The following is a 24,584-nucleotide window of genomic DNA, read 5'->3' on the forward strand; positions in this document are numbered from 1 at the left end:
CATGACACATATAATAATCATTCCTAGCCAATGAACTGTCTGCAAACAAAGTGATTTAGATGAATGTAGCAAAGTGGCTGCATTTTTAAGAGGATAGCGCCAAATAATATTCCATTTGCCTGGGATTCACCCCCTAGTGAAGTTTGTGATGGCATATTCTATCCATCCTTTCATAAAATTGTTGAACCCCATTGGGCTTCTACCAGTACATCTGCATATGAGTCAGGTGGTATGGGTTTATGTTCAGACATCTAACACACTCCTAACTCATATATCTTTAAAAGAAAAAACATTAATGCCTAGATCTCAGATGCTCTCTAAGGTGTGTTGACAGAATGTTTTGATCATACTGTGATTTCTTTTCATACTGTTTCCATTTCACCTTCTATTTATCTATACATTTTATCCTTATAATGTAGTCTTTGCTCTGGAATTACTACCTACAGCTTTCTTTAGCTCATAATTTATCATTTACTACTTTCTTGTATGACCATTATACTGTCAAAATGATCTCTGGATTAATCGTCCAGCCTTAGTCTGGGGCTTCTTGTGACCCTCAGTGGCTATAATCTGTAGGCTTCATTACTCCAGTGGACAGTGGTGATATGAAGGCTGTCAGGGGTCTTGGTGGGCAGAGGTACATGGCAAGTACAGGGTGTTGGCTGAGTTAAGCAATGAGTAAAGAAACTTGTTTTAAAAAGGTATTACGCCTGAACATTTACCTGTTACACCTCTAGTTATGTCAGGATGTGAGCTCATCATCGACAGAACATCATTTTCTTTAGAATAAGAAGGAAAACAAATGGAATATTCATTTATCTGTATTTAATAAAATTCAAATTTATCTTGTACCCCTCAGAGCAACACTTTCTACTCATTGTATATTTTCAAAGGTGGTATCTTCACAGTTACTTTTTACTTCTAAATCAAAGTGGCATTTATTCCAAAACATCCAACATATACAAGCTGCAGACTTCCAGCAGAGCTACACGCAGTTCTCACTTAGCTGAGCAATCATTTACAATCATTTTTTTTCAACATTGCTTAACCATGTGAGCTCATAAGTGCCCCTTTTCAGGGATGATCTAGAAGTGACATCTGGTTAAAATGACTTTCACTGAGTCATCCAGAAGGTAAATGGAGGGGAAAAGAATCAAATATTGTGCCACGACTACATGAAGCAGCTGATTAACAGCCACAGCTACATGAAGCAGCTGATTAACAGCCACGACTACATGAAGCAGCTGATTAACAGCCACGACTACATGAAGCAGCTGATTAACAGCCACGGCTACATGAAGCAGCTGATTAACAGCCACGACTACATGAAGCAGTTGATTAACAGCCACGACTACATGAAGCAGCTGATTAACAGCCACGGCTACATGAAGCAGCTGATTAACAGCCACGACTACATGAAGCAGCTGATTAACAGCCATGGCTACATGAAGCAGCTGATTAACAGCCACGGCTACATGAAGCAGCTGATTAACAGCCACGACTACATGAAGCAGCTGATTAACAGCTGAGCACCTTAATCCTCTGTGCTAACATAGTCTTACTAAAGATCTTAACAAATGACCTCTGGCCAGAAAGTAGACACAGGAAAAAGTATGGCTGACCATTGTGATGTCATCAGACCCCTCCCCAAATATGTTAGATGGCCATTGGCTTGTCATCCTCCCTGGCTGGTTCTCTGACACCTGGGCCTAAAATCATGATCACCTGATTGTACTTGTACTGAGTATTTCTGATGCCATTTGACTTACTGATGTGCAGTAAATCCATCAGTAATGCATCGGAGGATGCCGTGTATGACAGACACAGGTCACCTCTTGGCAGTCTGTAGGATACAGACTACAGTGACAGGCCTTTGAGTGTGTCCATGTAGGACATGTTGCCTAGGCCTTGTATCCTTTTAGTAAGGTATCTCTGTGTTATTAAAATAAACATCACATTTGCACCAGTTATTATTCTATTAATTTTTCTCATGGTGCATAAGACATGAGAAATTACTTTCTTAGGCTTGCTTTCTAATTAATTTCTCATAACTTAGTAATCACTGAAAAGGTTATATTTGTAACCACAATGCTTGTTTTTCCTTCTGCTTTTTTGTGTTTTTTATTTTTTTTTTCTATAGTGGGTATGCAAATGCAGCAGTTTTTGTTCTCATAACATTTGCCTTCTCTGTTTTTCTATTTTGCAATAAAAAGGATTTGAAAATGTTTGTGCACAAACATTTTCTTCTTTTTTAAAGCAATAATAAAGCCTTTTGTTTGAGCCTGATCACACTCGACCATATAAATCTCTTTCTCTTCTTCAAAGAGTGGAAAAGTAACCAGTATTAGCCAGTTGTCTGTGCAGGAGGTGATTTTCCATTCTTAAAGCTGCAGTCTCAAGTCGAAGACTCTGTCATGCTAGCTTACAGCTGGCAGGGCTGGGACAGTTGTGGTAGGATGCGGAATCTTCTTTACATTAGGTCATGTGACACATTTCTTACCAAGTCCCATTCTTCTAAAAATGCACGTGATGACTGTTACCTTTCTAAATGTCTCCCATATTTTGGAACAAAACAGTTATCGTCGCAGTACAAGCCTACATCTAGCTATGAATAGAACTTGTTTTGGCTTTACTGCAGAAAATTATTCAAACTAGAGAACGATTTCAAAAGTCACGGAAGAAATGTAGATTCAGCATTGTCATTATGTAAAACACATGTAGCCATTGTGTTCAAATTAATAAAAAGGAACATAAATACATTCACAACGTCCAAATTTTATAAAAAAATTAAATTATCATTATATTAGAATGGCAGTATGGTAATTTTAGCTGTCATTATATCTAACAATTTTATATTTAACTTATTTGTTGACCAGGTAAGTGAACCAGCCAGTCTTGAGCCCTCTTCAGCCACGATCTGGGACACAAAAGGGGGAGAATAAACGCGACACAAACATGGGAAATTTAACCAATTAAACAGAATGTTTCTGGAAGACTTGGGAGGCTGGAGGAAAGAGGAAACCCATGCAGACACACAGCACACAATGACCAGAGGTCACAACTAAACCCAAGACTCTGGAGCTATGAATATGAGATCTCTCCAACAGGCATCCTGCAGATGATGTGTTTTACATCATTTTATTGTAGACAAACAAATGGTGTCAGACAATAATTCCCATTATTTCTTTCTCCGTGTATTATAGTGACACAACCCAAGATGAATATCGTTAAAATGGTGTTACAGACTGCAGAATTAAAGATGTGCATTGCATGTCATTCACAAATATGCTACTCCAGTTAGCATCAAACTAGAATGTAGCCCCTAAATACTTTAAACAGTTTAATTCCCCCCGTCCCTTTAAAAATATATAGGGTATGACCTAAAGTTACAAAACCCAGAGTATTTCAAATACATTGAAATAAAAAAAGATTACATAACATGATACTTGGAATTGCAAGCTTTAATTTTTTTAAAACTGAACTAGCCGTTCTTAGTAAATTTTGAAACTTAATTGAGAGATATGCATTAGTGAAAATAAAAAAAAATATAATAAAGTCTAAATTCAAGAACATATTCTTAACAAAATGAATAAACATTCTGTAACAGGAATATGCCAAAATCATTTTCAATTTACATACGTTATTAATAAATCCTGACAACTCATTTTTATAAAAATGTAAATTCGAAAAGATCACACCCAGACGAGCATATCCTAAAATAGCATAGAAAGCATGGGTTAAAGACAAATTAAATTAGGACTTCAATTATCCCACCTAATCTTACACTCATATTTTACTGAATTTATTTACATGGCAATCATTTTCCTCAGAGATTGAATATATGCACCTTTTATAACACCTACATCAAAATTGTTTTATTTTAGACTTAAAAGTAAGCAAAATATTTTAAAATCACAGTTCTCATACTTGATATAAAAGTATATAAATACTGTTTAAAAATACCTAATGTCATCTTCCAACACAGTTATTATAGCATACAATATTTATTTTATTTATTTATTTGACATTTGTTAACCAGGTTAGTCAGACTGGGTATAGACCTTTTTTCAGAGGAGACCCGAGGAGAAAAGCTCCAAAAAACAGTTACATACATTTCAAATGCATACAGGAGAAAACTGTTTTTTTGGACATGTTTCTTTTGAATCATATAAACTTACTAGAGTGTATCAGTTTAGTGGTGTCAGTAGTGCAAGAGGTAGCACACTTGCCTTTGATGCAGAAGGCTGTGTGTTCTATTCCCACACCAGGTTGCATTGCAGTATAAGGTGGGTGATATACTCCTGAGTGCATTATCCTTTGAGTGGGAGGTTAAGCTGAGGTCCCATTCTTGTGGGAGCTTGAGTGGATGTAAAAGATTGCACAGCACCTATTAAAAAGAGTAGGGAGTATTCCCTGGCCAAATTTCACCTACTACTATAAATATCACACTGGATCTGTCTGAAAAAAGGCCACTACCTAGTGGACTAACCTGGTCAATAAATGATAAATTAAAAATATATAATTAATTAAATAAATAAAGAGTTTCAGCTGTGACCAGTAAGTATCAAGTCTCAGCGAAACTCAATATGTCCACATGTTGGCTGAAGCCCTTGCTGCCACACAGTGTCTCAAATAAGGTCTCTTCTTTAACATAAAGGGTCAGCATGATGCCGCGCCATGAACAAAAGTGCTGTTTTAGTGATTACCGACTCCATATGAGATGCACAGATTCCCCATGTGCTAGGTTGCACAAAGACAGGATGACAGTAAGTTGTATTTCAGGTGCCAGGATTTCAGATGTCTCAAAGGCTCTTAGGACCCTAGCAGCAGATAAATATGACTTGGACATGGTAGTTGCACATGTGGGGTGGATGACTTGGGGTAAAAACCCTGAGGATAATGCATGTCACAAATGCAGCCAAGACTCTGATACTGAGTGGAATCCTTCCTTCTTCAGGAATGATGCCTAGGTACAAAGCAATTATGATTGGCTTCAACAGTTGGATAAACAATTGGCATAATTCTAGATGTATCCAGTATGTGTCAGCATTGAACAAAATATTTGACAGTCCTACATACTTTACAAAGGATGGCATGCACCTCTCTTTCAAGGGCTTCCACATATTGGCCGAAGCCCTTGCTACCCCATAGTGTCTTTTTTAGGTAAAGTTCAATTAATGAACATTCCAGTCTTGCGAGCATATAATTAACAAAAACAAGATCAAATGTAGGTGGCCCTGCTGAGGGCCAAACTACAAAAACAAGATCAAATGTAGGTGGCCCTGCTGAGGGCCAAAAACAAGATCAAATGTAGGTGGCCCTGCTGAGGGCCAAAAGCAAGATCAAATGTAGGTGGCCCTGCTGAGGGCCAAAAGCAAGATCAAATGTAGGTGGCCCTGCTGAGGGCCAAAAACAAGATCAAATGTAGGTGGCCCTGCTGAGGGCCAAAAGTCAGAGACACAAGCTGCCTGACCTTGAGGCTCTCCTGCATTTGGAAGGCATCCATATATATCAATTCACTAAAGCATGGTTTAAATTCATCGAAAGCACTCCCTCCATAACTGGGTTTAGCACCTACCATGCCTTCAGACCCAATGGCAACTGTGGTGGTGTGAACGTATTTGTCAGAGACCATGTCACTTCCAGACAGACTTCCAGAGACCCACAGATGGAACTTATCAAACTCCAAACCACGCTAAACAAACTCAGCTCTCACTTTATCCATGACCCTGGAAGATCATATCAGGTTTCTAAGTATCATGGATGAACTGCTATAAGTAAGAGCTCCATCACTCTGGGAGATTTTAAGTACACATATATTGACTGGAGTACCCACATGCCCAACATAGGATATGCACAGAAGTTTTTAGACCTAATAAATAAAAACTGAATGCACTAGATTGTTACTAGCCCAACCAGAGGACAACTTATTCTTGATGTGGTACTTGCAAATGTAGCTTCATCCCACACACCTCCATTAGTACCTCTTGGATTAAGCCAGATCACAAGCTAGTAACCTTTTCCCTCAAAAGAGCTGCCTTGCCTGAAACATACATATTGGAATTCAAGGGTCTATATTATGATTGAACATTTAGTTAATCGAATTACTAAAGCTCGATCACTAAAAGTCGAAGTCCCAAAACCGTGAATGGCAGTTTCCACACAGGGAAACAATGCTGTTGTCCCAACTAAACCCCCCCATTAAATGCAAATCAAGTGGGGAGCTTCATCCCCCCACCCCCTGATGTGGGGGGCTGTGTCCCCCACACACCCCTGAACTAAATATTCCAACTCCAAGATTGCTCCACATTGTAGAAAGGGCAAATTCTGTGTAATGGCCAAACTAATTGTTTCCCTGTGTGGAAACTGCCATTCAGGGTTTTGGGTGTTTGACATTTAGTGATTGAGCTTTAGGTATTCGACTACCTAAAGCTTTGATCATGTAATATAGACCCAAATTCAAGACTTCAAGAGCGGAAATCTCCTCAAATTATATGATGAACCATACCTCTCAACTGTACAGATTTTTGCAGAATGTCCAGATTTGTGCCTCATATTTTTGGCCTGATTTTCATAAAATTGTGGTTTTCTGACAAATTAGTGGAAACTCATTAAAATATTAAGTAAAAAAATGACAGACATTTGAGTTTTAGACTTCATACCCTTCAGAAAATTCATGCTAATGCAAAACCCATTATTCCATCAACTTTCTAAGTCTGTAATAGCAATATTTAAAAATTGCCCAGTTTTTGGACATTTGTCCCACTTTTATCTATGGCTTTGTCCACATTTTCTTGATCTAACAGGTTGAGAGGTATGTGATGAACTCTAAATTTACTTGTAACAACATTATCCCAGAGATCATCTCAGCAGACAGATTCATAAGGGAGTTTTATTTTCACATAAATAAATGCATAGAATTTGTAGTCCCATCTAGATATAAATACAACGGAACATTTAAAAGCAAACCACTCTGGTGACCCAGTGACTTGAAAAATCTACAATGAAAGGAAAAATCATTAGAGAATGCAATAGATCTAAGGACTTCCAACTCAAGAAAAAATACTAGATATTTAAGTAAGAATTTAGAAAAACACTATTAGACCTACTAAGGTAGCCCTTGAACTTGGGCTGCTGTCTGAAGCCAAGAACTATTACAAACCCTTCTTTGGTTATGTTAGAAAACTATGAAACAGTATTCAACAATGTACAGAACTTACACTAAATGGCAAAGCATACTTGAACCTGGTGGACATTTCCCGTATATTTGCATATAAATTTGGTGCACATTCCCTTATAAAATAACTAGCAAATCCTCTACATTACTCATATCTGTGAAATCCCCCATAATCACCAAAGAATATCTATTGAAAGTGCTATCAACAGCTAAGAACACTTTCTCCATGGGAACAGATAACATACCTGGCTGTTTACTAACAAGCACTAAACAGTCTCTGGTGAACCTGTCCATAACTTATTTAACCATAACCTGGTTACAAGCTCAGTCCCAGATGTACGGCATACAGCACTGACGATGCCAATCCGTAAAGGTGGCCCTACGAACAAGCCCAGAAACTGTAGGCCATCAGCCTTACAAGTCTCATTTGTAAGGTCATGAAGCATATTATAACAATTTTGATTAATAAAGAAATTAAAAATCTCATCAGGCTAGATTTTTGTAAAACGTAGATTTTGTCTACTTAACCTGGTTAAGTTCTTTGGAAAGGTAATACAAGTTGTTGAAAGTGATCACACCATACACACAGCCTACCTTGCTAGTTTTGTCTTATATCATTGCACTATGCCTCAGAGAATAAATAAATACCTGTAAATCACTATGGATTAAAGTCATTCAATAATGCTGACTTAAGAGTTTCATATTTTTTATTGTTTAACAGATCCATGCTGCTGGCCTGCCTGTTAAAGTCAGCATTGCCACTCTGTTTCTTTCTCAAATGCATATATGCATGAACAGGAATGCACGCATTCAAGCAGACACACACAAAATATGCTTTTTTTCTGTACTTTTTAAAATTTTATGCAAATTGCTGCTTAATGAGTATAAAAATGGTGTCCATTTGTTTCTTTTAATGTCTGAGCTTCACGGCAGCTTAATAAGCTGCCATATAGCAGCGTTACCTCTTCATTAACACCGTGCTGGAGACCGTTCATTCTCCAGTCAGAGTGGTGATGTAAAGGCTGCTCATTATCCAAGACATAATATTAATTATAATCAGACCTCTGCAATATCATGCTTTATAATGCATATGGGCACTAACATCTTGCAGAAGTTGGGCCCCTCACTAACATCTTGCAGAAGTCGGGCCCCTCACTAACATCTTGCAGAAGTCAGGCCCCTCACTAACATCTTGCAGAAGTTGGGCCCCTGCACTAACATCTTGCAGAAGTCGGGCCCCTCACTAATTACATTTTCTCCATCAGCTTCATTCTCAGTTTCATTCTGAACTATAAAGATGCAAACAGACGTCCCATTTTACATCTGCAAGTCAGACACGGTGAGAAAATGCATTTACGTTTTTATCAACTAACTTAAATTTACAGCAATTTACAAAACTTTAGTTTTTGTTAAGTTTGCAAACTTAAGAATTACACAGCAATATATTAATTAATTTATTTTCCTACCATTGTCACTGCGGTGGTGGTGCTGCGGTAGCATTGTCGCCTCACAGTAAGACGCTGTCCGGTTCGATTCTCAGCTAGAGCATCTGCTGCGTGGAGACATGCGTGAATGGGCGCACCTTTGTTGAAGGTTGTGTGTCAGAGCTGGCAACTCGGTATGTAAAAATCAACTGCCAATCATTAGCGGACCGGAGTTCCGCTGTGGCGACCCCTAACCGGGAAAAGCCAAAAGACACAACAACATTTATTTTCCTGCCATTGGCATCTAAAAGACTGATTTATATTATTTGAAAGACTATATTTAAATATTTAGTTATGCAATATATGAATGTTGAAGATTTTATTGTGCACTTTAGATGTAACCTTAATTACTGTCCTGATTTTACTGTATGATATTTATTTTATATTTAGTTAACATGAAAAACATCAATGTCTAACTTCCATGCAGCAATTTAAAATAATGAACTCAGTTAATAAGTCATGTATCTGTGAAGTGGGTTATTAAACCCTGCCCTTATGGTAGTTCTTTTCCTAAAATTAACAATAACAAAACAATGTTCATAACATATCATGGACAGTTTATAACCCAGAGACTCCCCATGCTATGGAATAGACTTCCCATACATGTCAAGCAGAGCACCTCACTGGCCCTCTTCAAGAGAAATCTCGATGAGTGGATGGCAAATAGAAAATTCACCCTGGGGATCACTCCAGTGGCTGTACTTGACAGAGGCACTGGGAACTAAGGTCGGGTGGCACGATGCCAGGGTAATCCTATGGGCTAGGCTTGTAAAGGCTCAGAAACATAAAAAATGAATGACATGAATGCCTTAGAGGCAGCTGCATACAAGTTTTGTGATTAATAATCCACTAATCATTCAACCACTCAGTCATTCATTCTTCAATTACTTTCTTAAGTCAGAATTTAACCAATTCCAGTGTAAAACGTCTATATGAACCCTCCCAGATGGCCTTAGTGACCACCTGCTAACATACATAATCAGACATAAAACTAACCCAACCTTCCCTATCACTATTAGAACAGTTCGCACCAAAAAACATTTTAACCCTGAACAATTCCAAACAGACCTTAAACAATTTTCCCCGCTCTCTACCTGGCTGCTGAGCGTCCTAACTTGGAGGTTTGAACTAACCTGAGACTTGTTTATCTGGTCCATTCAAGCACTGATATACCTGCCTACTACCCTCCTGGAAGCATTGAAATTTTTCCAACGAAGGTCATATCCTCCAGCTCCCTGAGAAAACTACCCAAAAAGACAGTGAAACTTGTTTATCTGGTCCATTCAAGCACCGATATACCTGCCTACTACCCTCCTGGAAGCATTGAAATTTTTCCAATGAAGGTCATATCCTCCAGCTCCCTGAGAAAACTACGCAAAAAGACAGTGAAACTTGTTTATCTGGTCCATTCAAGCACCGATATACCTGCCTACTACCCTCCTGGAAGCATTGAAATTTTTCCAACGAAGGTCATATCCTCCAGCTCCCTGAGAAAACTACCCAAAAAGACAGTGAAACTTGTTTATCTGGTCCGTTCAAGCACCAATATACCTGCCTACTCCTCCTGGAAGCATTGAAATTTTTCCAACGAAGGTCATATCCTCCAGCTCCCTGAGAAAACTACCCAAAAAGACAGTGAAAGTATGTCCTATTTTGTGTGTCTGTGCTAACCAAAATGACTCTCATAGGTTAGTTTAGCTTCCCCCTAGAACAGCCAGCAGTCAATAACCCCCTTTCCCCTTTCTTCTACTACTGCTGAATCTCTACTTATACCTTCTCACCTGCTCCTATTCCCGTCTTTCTTTTAACATTACTACTTGTTCCTTCTTTTAGCCCCTTGCTTAGGAACCAGTCATTGCAGCTAAATAGCTGGCTACAAGCTGGTGCTTCCACACCTCTCTATTTTCTCCTCATAGACTCTCTTCTAACCTCCTTTAAACCTCACTCGCTACTCCCGTAAACAGAGACTCATTCTTGACCTGCTCCTTCTTACCCCCCCCTTTGCATCTTTCCCATACCACACTCTAGTTTAGCAACATAACTATACACATTAGCTGACTTTAACAACTAAACTTGCACTCCATCTCTGACCTACCTGCTCCTTCTTCCACTCCACAGATTGTTTTCCTTGGCAAGATACTCTTTTGTGTTTTCCCGCTCCATTCGCCCTTTGGGCGCACTCCGCTCCCCTACCCTGCCCCCAATTCCCACCCGCCCCAAGTACCTCTTAACTTATACCCTCATACTCCCACCCCCTTTCATCAACAGCCAATCAAAGAATCTACAACAGCCACACCCCATATCTATACTTCTACTCTCCTCAAGTATAAGTCTCCTTCCACCACTATCTATATTATCGTACATATAGTAAACCCTCTCTTTTCTCCTTCTCCTCTAATATCTACTATACTCTTCTACCATGCCTAACCGATTACAATGGCTACTAGTACTCTCACTCCTAACAACTCTTACCACTACTTACCTCTTAACGTATTATGAACAACCCCTCTTCTCTACTCTTACTATCCCTTCCCAACAAACTCTAACAACTTCTCTACCTTCATCAATAAGCTCTTTTAATGCCATCTACAAGCCTAGGTTCTATCAAGCCAAATATCACCGCCTAACTCACATCAGATACTCAATTCCAAACATTAGAAAATTATGGAACTATCATTGTAAACCTCTCCAGTACTACAACTTTACACGAATCCATTCCTTAACACATGGTGACATTCACCCCAACCCAGGACCAAACCATCACCCAGCCCCCACTAACTGTAACAAACCTAATATAATCCCTTTACCACCAACCAAACACTCCAAATCACTTTCTATAGCCCATCTAAACATACACAGCATATGCAATAAAATACCACAAATTCATGCTCTTCTAGATGTCCAGCAATTTGACATCCTCTGCCTAACCGAAACATGGCTCAAACCTACAATAAAAGACACTGAAATTATTCCCCCAGGCTATTGTATCTTTAGACAAGACCGCAAAAATAAAAACGGTGGTGGGGTAGCAATTCTCTACAAAAAAGGACTACAAATCAACAAAATAAATCAAAAACTACCCTTTGACAACAACTTAGAAATAATTATTACTAAACTCCAACTAAACTCACACAAATCAGTTAACATAATCTGCACCTATCTCCCCCCAGGTAATAATCACACACTATTAGAAGACCTACTAAACTGGCTCTCCTCAAATCTCCCTCAAGAAACAATTCTACTAGGAGACTTTAATATCGACTGGTACTTATGTAATAACACCAACCCATCCACCCTGATTAACCTATATGGCTTCACACAACTTATTAACTCTCCAACCAGAACAAATAAACTTAATAATAAAGAAACCATCCTAGATTGGATACTAACTAACGGTCCGCCACAAAACTATTCAACAGGAACTCTCCCAGATGACCTTAGTGATCACTCTCTAATATACATCATTAGACATAAAACAAGTTTAAGTATCCCCACTCCAGTCAGAACTGCCCGTTGCAAAAAACATTTTAACAATGAACTGTTTCTAACTGAACTTAAACAATGTAATTGGTCCCCCCTTAAGTCACTCCCTATTAATGAAGCAGTTAATTACTTCAATAACTCTTTCCTAGCTATCCTAGACCATCATGCCCCAATGCGTTCCATAAGAATGAAAAACAAACCAGCACCTTGGCTCTCAAATTCAACTAAAAAACTAATTCATAATAGAAATAAATTTTGGGCCAAATGGCGTACCACAAAAGACACTATCGATCGCCAAACCTTTAGACAACAAAGAAACCTAACAAAAAAAGCTATCCTACAAGATAAAAAGAACTTTTATATCCAACTCCAGCAAACTTCCCTTCAACAGCCACAAAAATTCTGGTCTACTATTAACACATTACTTTCCCCAGGCAAAGTTGCCACACCTCATCCACTAGACTCCAAACCTGATTGTCCAATACAAACAGCAAATGCCTTTAATACTTTCTTTACTACTACTATATTAAATCTAGCAAATCAACTAAACCCTGATACCTCCAATCTGCCAAGCCCAAGCGCCATTCCCCCTCCTTTTCACCTTGAACCTATACCCACCTCCTATATCTCCTCCTTACTTCAAAAACTAAAACCTACTACTCCCTCAGCTGATAAACTACCAGCAGAATACCTCCAAATAGGAGCCAAAGCCATTGCCTTCCCAATCTCCATATTGATCAATCGAACTATAAAAGAAGGCACCATTCCATCCATTTGGAAAATCTCACACATCATCCCACTTCACAAAGGTGGTGACTCTACTGAGTTCTCCAACTATCGCCCTATAGCTCTACTCTCCACTTGCTAAAATTATGGAGAAATGTATCCACAAACAATTAATAACTCACCTACTTCAGAATAACCTCCTTGCTAACTGCCAACATGGTTTCCGTCCATTTCACAGTACTACCACTGCCTTGCTGTCTTTTACCAACTCTATCAACAATAATCGTAATAACAATATTCTTTCCTCAGCATTCTTTGTTGACCTATCTAAAGCGTTTGACATGGTTAATCATCAACTTCTCCTCCACCAACTGAAGTCCCTCTCACTGGACAATCTTGCTATGAACTGGTTTACATCATACTTAGAAAACCGTAAACAAGCAGTTCTCTGGCAAAACCATCTTTCTGATCTCCTTCCCACCTCCCTAGGTGTTCCTCAGGGCTCTATTTTAGGTCCACTTCTGTTTTCCATTTTCATAAATGACCTCTATCTCTCTACCCCACTCTCCACCTGTATTCAATATGCAGATGACTCTACTATCATCTGCTCTGCCTCATCCCAAACTGAACTTCATTCTATCACACAAAAAGCCTTTACCACTATAGAAGAATGGTTCTCCAACCACTGTCTTCTGCTCAATCCAAAAAAAAACCAAACTTTTGCTCTTTAAACCCTCTCATTTGTCTCCCCCACTTCATTTTACACTTACATCAAACGACAATACTGTTATCTCTCCAGACCCCACCACCAAACTCCTAGGAATCACAATTGACAATCAATTAAAGTTTGACACTCACATAAACAATACAATAAAACTGACTAATAAAAAAACTTGGATCCCTATATAGAATAAAACCCTTCTTGACACCAGTTGCCAGAACCACAATAGCAAGAACCCACTTAATTTCCACCCTATTATATGCTTCCCCAATATACAGCAATCTTTCTACAAACAATCTTAACAAACTAGCTAGAGCTTATAACAACATCGCCAGATTTGCTACAAATACACCTTACAGGACTCATCACTGTCTGAACCTAAAACAACTTGAGTGGCTTGAATTACCACACTTATTACGTTTTAACCAACTTATAATCGCCCATAAAGCCCTATACCAACCCAATAATATCCCTATTCTATCTTCCCTCATAAAACCTTATTACAACTTGAAAAATCTACGCTCTGCTAACAAAATGTTGATTCACACTTCCTTATCCAAGAACTCAGCAGGTGACTCCATATTCCCTAACTATGTTGGTAAAATATGGAATCAACTACCACAAGACCTTACAACCCTAACCACTCTCCCACTATTTAAAAATAATCTAAAACTTTTCTTCTCTAACCATTGGTTATGTTCATGTACTAACCCTGCCTAGCTGTTATTCTCTAATCTATCTGCTGCCCACTTAACCACTTTTCCGTCACTACTAAATACTAATTAGTACTTCTTACCAGGTTTAGTTCCTACCAGATACTGTACTCTTATTTCTTTTTGTATACTATATTAAACTGAAGATGCATTACTCTATATTAATGTCTCTCCAAATCTTAGCATCAGTTGTTTTTATATTTTTAAGTATATTTTGTTTTTTACAAGTAGTTTGTATGTTACCTTTAGTATATATATTTTTGTATGTTTTTGTTTGGAGCTTTTCTCCCCGGGTCTCCACTGAAAATGGACACGTATCCAGTTGGACTAGCCCGGTCAACAAATGTAAAATAAATAAATAAAATAAATGTAATTGGTCTCCTCTAAAGTTCCTCCCAATTAACAAAGCAGTTGAATACTTTAACTCTACATTCCTAACAATCCTGGACCACCATGCCCCTATGCGCTGTATTAGAATGAAAGCTAAACCTGCTCCTTGGCTCTCAAACAAAACTAGGCAACTAATCATCCAAAGAAACCAATCCTGGGCCAAATGGCGAACTACTAAGAACTCCACGGACCATCTAACCTTTCGACAAGAAAGAAATATCACAAAAAAGCCATCATACTAGACAAAAAAAATTACTACCTTCACCTACAACAATCCTCCCTCAAGGAACCTCAAAAATTTTGGTCTACTATTAATAAACGTATTCATCCAGGAGAGACTATTACCCCTAACCCCTTAGGCGTTAACCCTGACAATTTAACTGAAATAGCCAATGCCTTTAACTCTTTCTTTACCAATACTATCCAAACTCTAGCCAGCCACCTATCCCCTGATATCACTAAACTACAAACTCCCACCTCCAAGGTTCCCCCAGTATTCAAGTTACAACCAGTACCCACATCATACATTCGCTCCCTTCTCCAAAGCTAAAACCAACTACCCCCTCAGCTGACAAACTCCCATCAGAATTCCTGCAAATAGCATCTAAAGCCATAGCTTACCCCATCTCCATACTGATAAATAGAACCATAAATGAAGGTATAATCCCATCCATCTGGAAAATTTCTCACATTATCCCATTACACAAAGGTGGAAACTCTAATGAAATGTCTAACTTTCGCCCCATAGGACTACTCTCCCCTATTGTAAAAATAATGGAAAAATGTGTCCACAAACAGCTTATGAACCACCTTCTCCTTCACAACCTACTGGCAAACTGTCAACATGGATTTAGACCTTTTCACAGCACCTCTACTGCCTTGCTTTCCTTTACAAACTATATCAACGAAAACCGCAATAATAATATCCTCTCCTCTGCAGTCTTTGTAGACTTATCAAAAGCTTTTGACATGGTTAACCGCCATATCCTTCTACACATCCTAAAGTCCCACTCACTAAATCCACTATCCATGAACTGGTTCACATCCTACCTAGAAAACAGACAGCAGGCTGTACTCTGGAAAAACACTCTATCTAATCACCTACCTATCTCATTAGGTGTCCCGCAAGGCTCCATACTAGGCCCTCTCTTGTTTTCCATTTACATCAATGATCTCCACTCAGCCATTCCACTCTCCACATGTATTCAATATGCAGATGATTCTACTATTGTCTGCTCAGCCTCCTCTCTAGACGAACTACAATCCCAAACACAAAAAGCTTTCAATACAGTAGAAAACTGGTTCTCCAACCGCTGCCTCTTACTAAACGCTAAAAAAACTAAACTTTTACTCTTCACACCTACCCAAAAGACTACCCCTTTACACTTCACCTTCACATCTAATAATGGCACCCTTATTTCCCCTGATCTGACCACTAAACTCTTAGGAGTCACAATTGACAATAACCTCAACTTTGACCCAAACATAAATACCACAGTAAAACTAGTCAACAGAAAATTAGGATCCCTCTATAGAATAAAACCATATCTAACACCATTAGCTAAGTCCACTATAGCTAGAACTCATTTACTCTCAACCCTTCTTTATGCATCTCCCATCTACACTAACCTCTCCAAAAAGAACCTCAACAAACTATCTATATCCTATAATAACATTGCCAGGTTTGCTACTAGCTCCCCTTATAGAACTCATCACTGTCTAAATCTAAAACAACTAGGCTGGCTAGAACTTCCAAATCTGATACAATTTCATCAACTTTCAATAACTCACAAGGCCCTTAATCAGCCCAGCAATACTCCCATACTCTCTAGCTTTATTACACCATATAGTAATCTCAAAAATTTACGATCCTCAAACAAAATGCTTATGAATATAACTAAATCTAAAAACTTAGCAGGTGATTCCTTGTTCTCTAACTCTGTTGGAAAAGTATGGAATCAATTACCACCTGACCTTACATCTCGGACCTCTCTCCCACTTTTTAAAAGAAATCTAAAACACTACTTCAGTAACCACTGGTTATGCTTCTGTTGTAACCCTGACTAACATTTTCTTGTCTCTGACCTTCTACCTTCTCTAAATACTAAACTTCTGAAAATACCTTAATATCCTTTTCTCTCATATAAATTATATGTCTACTATCAAACTAAGACCTACTAAGATTTGCTCAAAAAAAAAAAAAATATATATATATATATATATATATATATATATATTCTTCTATATTTTTATATAGAATTTATAATATAACTCTCTGTTATAATTATAGCTGTTTAAAACTGTTTTTGATGTCATCATTATTGCTGCATAGGACTGTCTCTATGCTTTTTCTTACATTGTATGTTATTTCCTGGAGCTTTTCTCCCCGGGCCTCTACTGAAAATGGACATATATCCAGTTAGACTAGCCCAGTCAACAAATGTAAAATAAATAAATAAATAAATAAATAAATAAATAATGACATACACGCACACACACACACACACACACACACACACACTGTGTGTGTGTGTGTGTGTGTGTGTGTGTGTGTGTGCACGCATGTACAAAATGGCCCTTTTAAAATAGTCCTTTATATCACATGATTTGAAATAATTCTATTGCATAACTGAACTGAATTCTGCCATTCAGCTAAAATTAAATGAGAAAGCTGTAAACCATGTCTCGACATGTCTGGCAGCTAGCGTAGAGAACTAAGGCTCTTAATGAACTACTTCCTGTGCTTCAGGGTTCGATTCTCTCAGCAGGAATTTGCCTACTGTGTGACATTGAACAAGTCACTCAACCAGACAGTGCTTTGGGGCAATTGGAAAGTTGGGCTAGGCTCTTTAAGGGTGCCCTGGACTGTATGCCTACTAATTACCTGTGAACATCTTGGAATCCACCTTTACTCCACATGGATTACAGGCTTGTGTTCCTGAGTAATATGGAAATTTAGCCCAATATGTCTGCTCCCTGTGAGCTTTCTACCATAATGCTATTCAGGATGACTGTTTTAGTATTTGTAAGGTTTACTGGTTAGCTGCATTATCATATATAGTCCCTTTGAAACCATTGCTGTGGGGTTCCATATATAACATACTTTCGTTTTGATCAAACATGAAGGCATATGCAGTTGTCTAGTCTGTCCTCAGCACTAATTTTCATTATCTGGATAAACTGACAACCGTGTGATGCAACTATTTTTGGTTATCAAGTGGGTTTGGCTGTGTGAATCTGGAGTAAAATCTGCTACTTACTGTAAACTAAACTAAAGCAAACAAACAAATGAAACACAGCTGCTTCACAGCAGGAGCCTCCGTGCTTCAATTCTTGGGTGGGGGTCTTCTCTGTGTAGATTGTGTCCTCCTGTATGGGTGGGTTTTCTCCTGGTGCTGTAGTTTCTTCCGACCTCCCACAGGCATGCAGTAGGTTTATAATGCCCAAATAAGATAAATAATGAACATGGATAGAACAAGTGATACACATAGGACCATAGGAAGTTACTAGGCTATTGGCCCTGAGGCCCTTACAAGCCTAGCCTAGAAGTTAGCCCATGTTCTGACAAGTCAGCACCCTATGCCACTGTCCAGCAGGGACACAGGTGGAATCCCAGGGGTGTATTTTCTGTTCCCCATCCAGTTATCCAGGTTGTGCTTAAAAAGGTTTAATGAGGTACTCTGCTTTACGTGGAGAGGGAGTCTACTCCACAAAAGGACACAAATCTGTCCCCCCAACAAGTCCTATTGATGTCACAGACCAGGTTGAGGTCTCGCGTGCGAGTTAATCTTGTGGAGATTGACTTGCAGATATGCAACAATCCCATCAGGACGGGGTCTGAGATTGCTTTGTATGCCAGACAGAGGTCACCTCTGAGGAGTTTGTAGAAGACTGAGTAGAGGGATAGGGCTTTTTATATTAGATTTTAGATTAGGGAACATATTTATGCCATTCATCGAGAGAATGAGAGTAATGCCTTAGCTAATCATGTTCTGCAACATGACACGACACGTTTTTAGTTTTATGGTTTTGGGACATATGTACGCTACAGAGAGGTTAGGGAATATCAGTAACAGTACCGAAAAGGAGGAAGCTAAATGGATCATCAAGTTAGCAGTTGATAAGGGACACGACCTCAATGATAAGCTTTCATTGAGACCATTTCTAGCAGACAGGCCATTTAGACACTAGTTTTATCTATTTTTATATATGTATGATGTTTGTCAGCAAGTTCTATGTAAATGTTTATATGTGACTATAATGAAGTAGGCATCATGATATTTTGTTCAATGTGAAAATATGTCTTTTATACACTAGCCCCTAAAGCTATGTTTTTAGTATGGTGGGGTTTATATGATGTTTTTGCATTCCTATTTTGAATCAGTTGTGCACCAATGGTATTGTTTTTCCTTGTCATGTGTCTGAAATCATGCTTTTCATAGGTGTAATATTGATATTTAAGCAGTTTTGAATTTAGAGGTCTATTTCAAGTCTGATGAAGCATCCTGAGAGACATGAAAGCGCTTACTTGTTCGAATAAAGGATTGTTTTTACTTTAACCTTGGGATTCATCAATTTGTACATTGACTTTTATCTGGTTTGCTTTGATTGCTGTGGTGTATCTACCTCTCTTTCTTTGGTTTTCTGGACAGGGCTTTTAGCCTATCTGTGTAGGGTAGATGTTTGAGGCCCTGGATTCTCTGGGTGAGGAATCTCTGTGGTCTGTCCAGCTGCTAAATGTCTTTTGTGAGGTATGTGCTGAAAGGGGCATTATATTCAATAATCGGTTTTATAAGGGAAGAATACAGGGATGTTATGACCACCTTGTCCCTGGATGAGATATCCTTACTCATGAGGTGGGCCATGTAGAAAGCTTTCCATACAGCAGAGGCAATATGGTGGTCAAATGTCAGTTTGCTCTCATACTGGGTTCCCAAGTCCCTTATGACTGATTGCATGCTTAGTACCTTATTATCAATGTGATCATTTGTGGGGACGTTATTCTTCCCAAAAAGAATGATGATGCATTTTTTGACATTCAGTTTGAGGCCATGTTTCTGGTACCAGTCATTTGGGTGAGACCCTCTTGGAGTATGTGCACATCACTAGGGGAACTGATGACAGCACCCAGCTTGCAGTCATCTGCAAACATGGTCAGCCATAGCCCACTAGATTTGGGCTGCACCTCTGAAAAGTATATCCCAAACAGCAGAGGGTCCAAGACCCATACCTGGGGTACACCGCTTGTTATGGGTCTACTACTTGAGGTGACTTCCCTTATTTTGACTTGGTGGTTTCTATCAGTGAGTCAGTTTGCTACCCATCTGGTATCATATGGACTGATCCCTAGTTGAGAGAGTTTATCTATTATACCTGAATGGGGAATAGTATCAAAGGCCTTGGCCAGTTCAAGGTAGGTGGTGTGCACCATCTTCCCCTCGTCTATGGCCTTGGCGACTGTCTCAAAGAAGTTGACCAAATTTAACAGGCATGACCTCCCCTTTACAAAACCAAACTGTGTGGGATCAAGTGTCTGGAGGTTGGCAGTGTCCTTGTTAATGAGGTCCATGATAATCTGCTCCATGGCCTGGCAGATCAGGCTAGTTAGGCTGATGGGTCTATACTTTCCTGGATTGGTGGACACTCCATCTTTGTGCAAAGGGTGACAGTAGCTGTCCTCCACTCCGCTGGGACGAAGCCTGTACTCAGGCTTTGGTTGAAAAGGGTGCCTAATTTTGCTGCAAGTTCCTGCCTGAGTTCATGTAGGATGCAGCCTGTGATGTTATTGGGTCCCATGGAGGCTGTATTTTTTGCCTTTGAGAGGGCAGTGATGACTTGCTCCCTAGAGATAAGGGGAGGGGGGCAGGTACTGGGGATGTCCTGCTTTACTGATGGGGGGCAGAGGAGTGAAGTTTTCACTGAACCTGTCTGCCAGCAGGTTGGCTATATCTACAGGGTTTGTGTATGTGGTGTCCTTGACCACCAGTTCTGAACAGATCTGAGTGCTTCCCTTGAGACTGTGGACATATATGAAGAAAGCCTTATGATTGTCTTTAGTGGGTGTAGCCAGTTTGCACTCGAAGTTTGCTTTGGAGGAATTCACTAGTGCTCTTATTTGCTTGTTCAGGCTAAGGAGACATTGCTTCCAATTGGGCACCTGTTCCTTCTTGGTCCTGGACAGTAATTTTTTTCCTTTTGTTATAGAGTTTATTTATTGCAGATGTCCACCAGACAGGTTTACTCTTCCTTGTGGAGTATGATTTAGTCCTGTCAGGTATTCCTGATTTCATGCAGCTATATAAATACTCATACAGTACTTTGGTGTAAGTTTGGACATATGTGCCAGTTTCTGTGGAGGGGGAGGGGGCTGTGAAGCTGTTTATGAGCATAACAAACATATAAAACATTGCAGCATTTCAAACATTGGAGGAATAACAGCAATTTTAAACAAAGAACACTGACAGCACAAGCAATGAACACAGGAACAAAAATCAAAATTTCAAATGACGTAAAAATAAGTTAGCTGTTGTAAAAAAGTCCAAAAATGTTAGCCAGTGAAACTGGTGGCTGCAAGCAGTGACATGGGTACAACTGTTTTGTATCAAATAATGCTTGTGAGATGGAGAATAAACAGGGACTTATGTTGGTTAGTAGTAATATCACTGGTGGAGTGCATGAATGCATTAGAATGCGGTGGCCGAAGGGAATGCTGGGAAGAGGGAGTGTGGTTCTATGTGTCAAACTGAGAATGCGGTGGTCGAAGGGGATGCTGGGAAGAGGGAGTGTGGTTCTATGTGTCAAACTGAGAATGCAGTGGTCGAAGGGGATGCTGGGAAGAGGGAGTGTGGTTCTATGTGTCAAACTGAGAATGCGGTGGTCGAAGGGGATGCTGAGAAGAGGGAGTGTGGTTCTATGTGTCAAACTGAGAATGTGGTGGTCGAAGGGGATGCTGAGAAGAGGCAGTGTGGTTCTATGTGTCAAACTGAGTCGACTGGATGGAAGAAGCCATTGGTGAGGTGGATGGCTGGACTGTGGTACTGTAAAACAATAAAGTTCATAAACCAATGACATTGTGCCCGTCTTTTAGAAACTGCTTATGTGCTTTTGTGATTTTCAGAAGATTAGGTGTGTCTCTAATATCTGGGAGAACAGACTGCCAGATTTTGGGGCCAAGGACTGAAAAGCTGTGGGTGCTACAAGTTTTTGTTTAAGGTGGTGGAGTTGGTGGGACCGGAGGCTATAGGTTCTCTGCCTCTCTGTCTCTGTTTCTCTCTGTATCGCTCTGTTTCTCTTTGGTTAATAATTTAAAGAGGAGGTAACTAAGAAACAGATGGACTCTGATGTATTGGTAGCCAGTTTGCTTTTCTGAGAAGTATGTAGAGGTGCTTAAATTTTGGTGCTAGAAATATTAGGTGGCAGATTTAATTTGAAATAGTTTGCAGGGCTGTAAGTTATTCTGGGTATAGTGTATCCAAGTTGAGCAAGGGGAATGCCTTTACCCACGACTTCTCTTCCTGCTAATGGTAAAAGTATGGGAGACTTTCCATGATCAAAATAAAGTATGAAGTATTTTTATTTTAGTGCAGTGAATACATAGTTGGAAGTTTATGTTCTCCTCCAAGCACATTCCCAAGGTATTTGAATTCTGTGATACTCTCAAGGGTGATGTCGTTGTGGTCAAGAATTGCAGGGTTGGAAGGGGGGATTTTAATCTTTGCCATGTGCCAAGAACATGCTTGTTGCCTTATTAGGAAACACAAAAGCAGTTTTCTTGAGTTTAGCCATTTAGTTATGAATTGGACGTTCTGTTGGATATGTGATTTGGGCCCAGAGGAGCTAGAGTGATAGAAGACCACGTTGTCAGCCTATTTCAGAGTTGAACGCTTTGGGATGTCTGAAGGCAGCTTATTAATGAATGCTGAGAATGGTAATGGGGAAAGAACAGAGCCTCAGGGCACATGTCTGCATAGTGATTCAGTGTAAGAGACAGGATCCAAATTTAACATTGCAGGACTGGTCAGATATAAAGCTGTGCAACAGCTAGGATGCTTTATAGCCGATGCCATGTGCCAATGGGGCATAGCTGAGTAGAGTGCAATTGAAAGTGCTGAATGCTTTAGAAAGATCTATGAAAATGGCTGAAATCAGTTGACCTTTGTCCATATCCATGAGGATGTCATCTGAAAGAGTCTAAACGGCCGTCATGGTATTTTTGTTTGTCCAGAAATCCTGATGTTGAGGACATAAGAGTCATTGTTTGGCTATCTAGGACAATGAAAGCTGGTTAGAGAATAGTTTACACTAGGGTAAACAGTACTGAAGTGGACCTAAAGTTGGAGGGGAGAGAGGACTCTGTTTTGGGAATAGGTGCTAGTAGAACAGATTTACAGATTTTGAGGAAGTTATTTTGGCACTAACATATGTAGTAAATATGTTTTAATGGGTAGCTACAACATTTATTTCAAGACCCCGAAGGCTCTTCTTTTTGGATTTTGTTTCTTATTTTTATTATGTCTGTTACTTTAATTGCTTTGAAGTAAAAAAGAAGGAAAGAATTCTGGTGGGTTATGGGTCATGGTGAGGTTGCATATGAACCTGAGGGATAGCAGGGAAGCTTGAAAGATTCTGAAAAACATTTGTTTGGTGAGAGTGGGCTATTTGGAGTTATGTAAGTGCTGTTTCTGGGAAAAGGTTTTTGGTTCTGCTAATTATTTGGTTAACCTGAGCTCACAATTTTTTGAGCTACTTATATTGGCTGGATTGCTGGTTTATTGGATATGCATTGTGCCATTTAATACTTTTTAACTAGGTTATATAGGCTGATAAACATATCTCTGTTATCTGTAGATCCAATTTACTTCTATTCTTTCCAGGATTCATCCCTGAGCTGTAATATGGATTTAAGGTCCTGCTAATCCATTTTGGCAGGATTTGTGAATTCTTGTAATAGAGATAAAGACTGTGTTTTAAAGTGGCTGAAAGACACAATGTAAGGATACATACTGGGTTGTCTGGTTCTTGAATGGAGTAAACTGAATCCAAATCAAATTATAAAAGGAAGGTTTGAAGCTTAGAAAAGTAATTTGTGGATCTAGGTTTGAGTGTTAGCAACTGGTGATCTTCCAAGTTGTCTGTAGGCATGCATGCAGTGAGAGAGTGAGCGAGTGAGTGAGTGAGTGAGTGAGTGAGTGAGTGAGTAAGGAGTGAGTGGTTGAGTGTGTGAGTGAGTGACTGAGCGAGCGAGCGAGTGAGTGAGTGAACGACTGAGTGAATGAGTCAGTAATGAGTGAGTGTGTGAGTATGTGAGTGAGTAATGAGTGAGTGGCTGAGTGAGTGAGTAAGTAATGAGTGAGTGGTTGAGTGTGTGAGTGAGTGAGTGAGTCAATGAGTCAGTAATGAGTGAGTGTGTGAGTATGTGAGTGAGTAATGAGTGAGTGGCTGAATGAGTGAGTGAGTGAGTGAGTGAGTGAGTGAGTGAGTGAGTGAGTGAGTGAGTGAGTGAGTGAGTGAGTGAGTCAGTAATGAGTGAGTGTGTGAGTGGTTGTATTCTTTGACTGGTGCTGTGATCAGAATAAGCAATAAAGCCTTGTGCTCACAGGCTGCTGGGATAGACTGCAGGATCCCTTTGATCCTGTAAAGGATGTGGCAGATTACTGGAAAATGGAAGGTTAGAAATTCTCCTTCTTCAGACATGTTTCCACATTTAATTGTACCCTCTCTACCATGTGAAACTTATGTCTGCTACCAAAATCATACAGATAAGGAACGTATCAGTATCTCAAACTACTGTTATGATTTCATTTTGTGCAATGATTAAACTAAATGTAATGCCCTGTGGCCAAATGTTATTGCTATATTACTTACAAAAGTCACAGGGTTTACACTCAGAG

General features: G+C 39.4%; 1 protein-coding gene across 1 annotated transcript in view; it reads right to left on the reverse strand.

Annotated features, from left to right (window-relative positions):
- Positions 1 to 24,584, reverse strand: part of ITGAL (integrin subunit alpha L) — a 1,030,513-nt gene that overhangs the window by 144,064 nt on the left and 861,865 nt on the right. The gene's annotated exons all lie outside the window — the stretch shown is intronic.

This window comes from Protopterus annectens, chromosome 10.part0 (genome assembly GCF_019279795.1).
Source record: "Protopterus annectens isolate FY-2018-M chromosome 10.part0, PAN1.0, whole genome shotgun sequence".
Classification (NCBI taxonomy): domain Eukaryota; kingdom Metazoa; phylum Chordata; order Ceratodontiformes; family Protopteridae; genus Protopterus; species Protopterus annectens.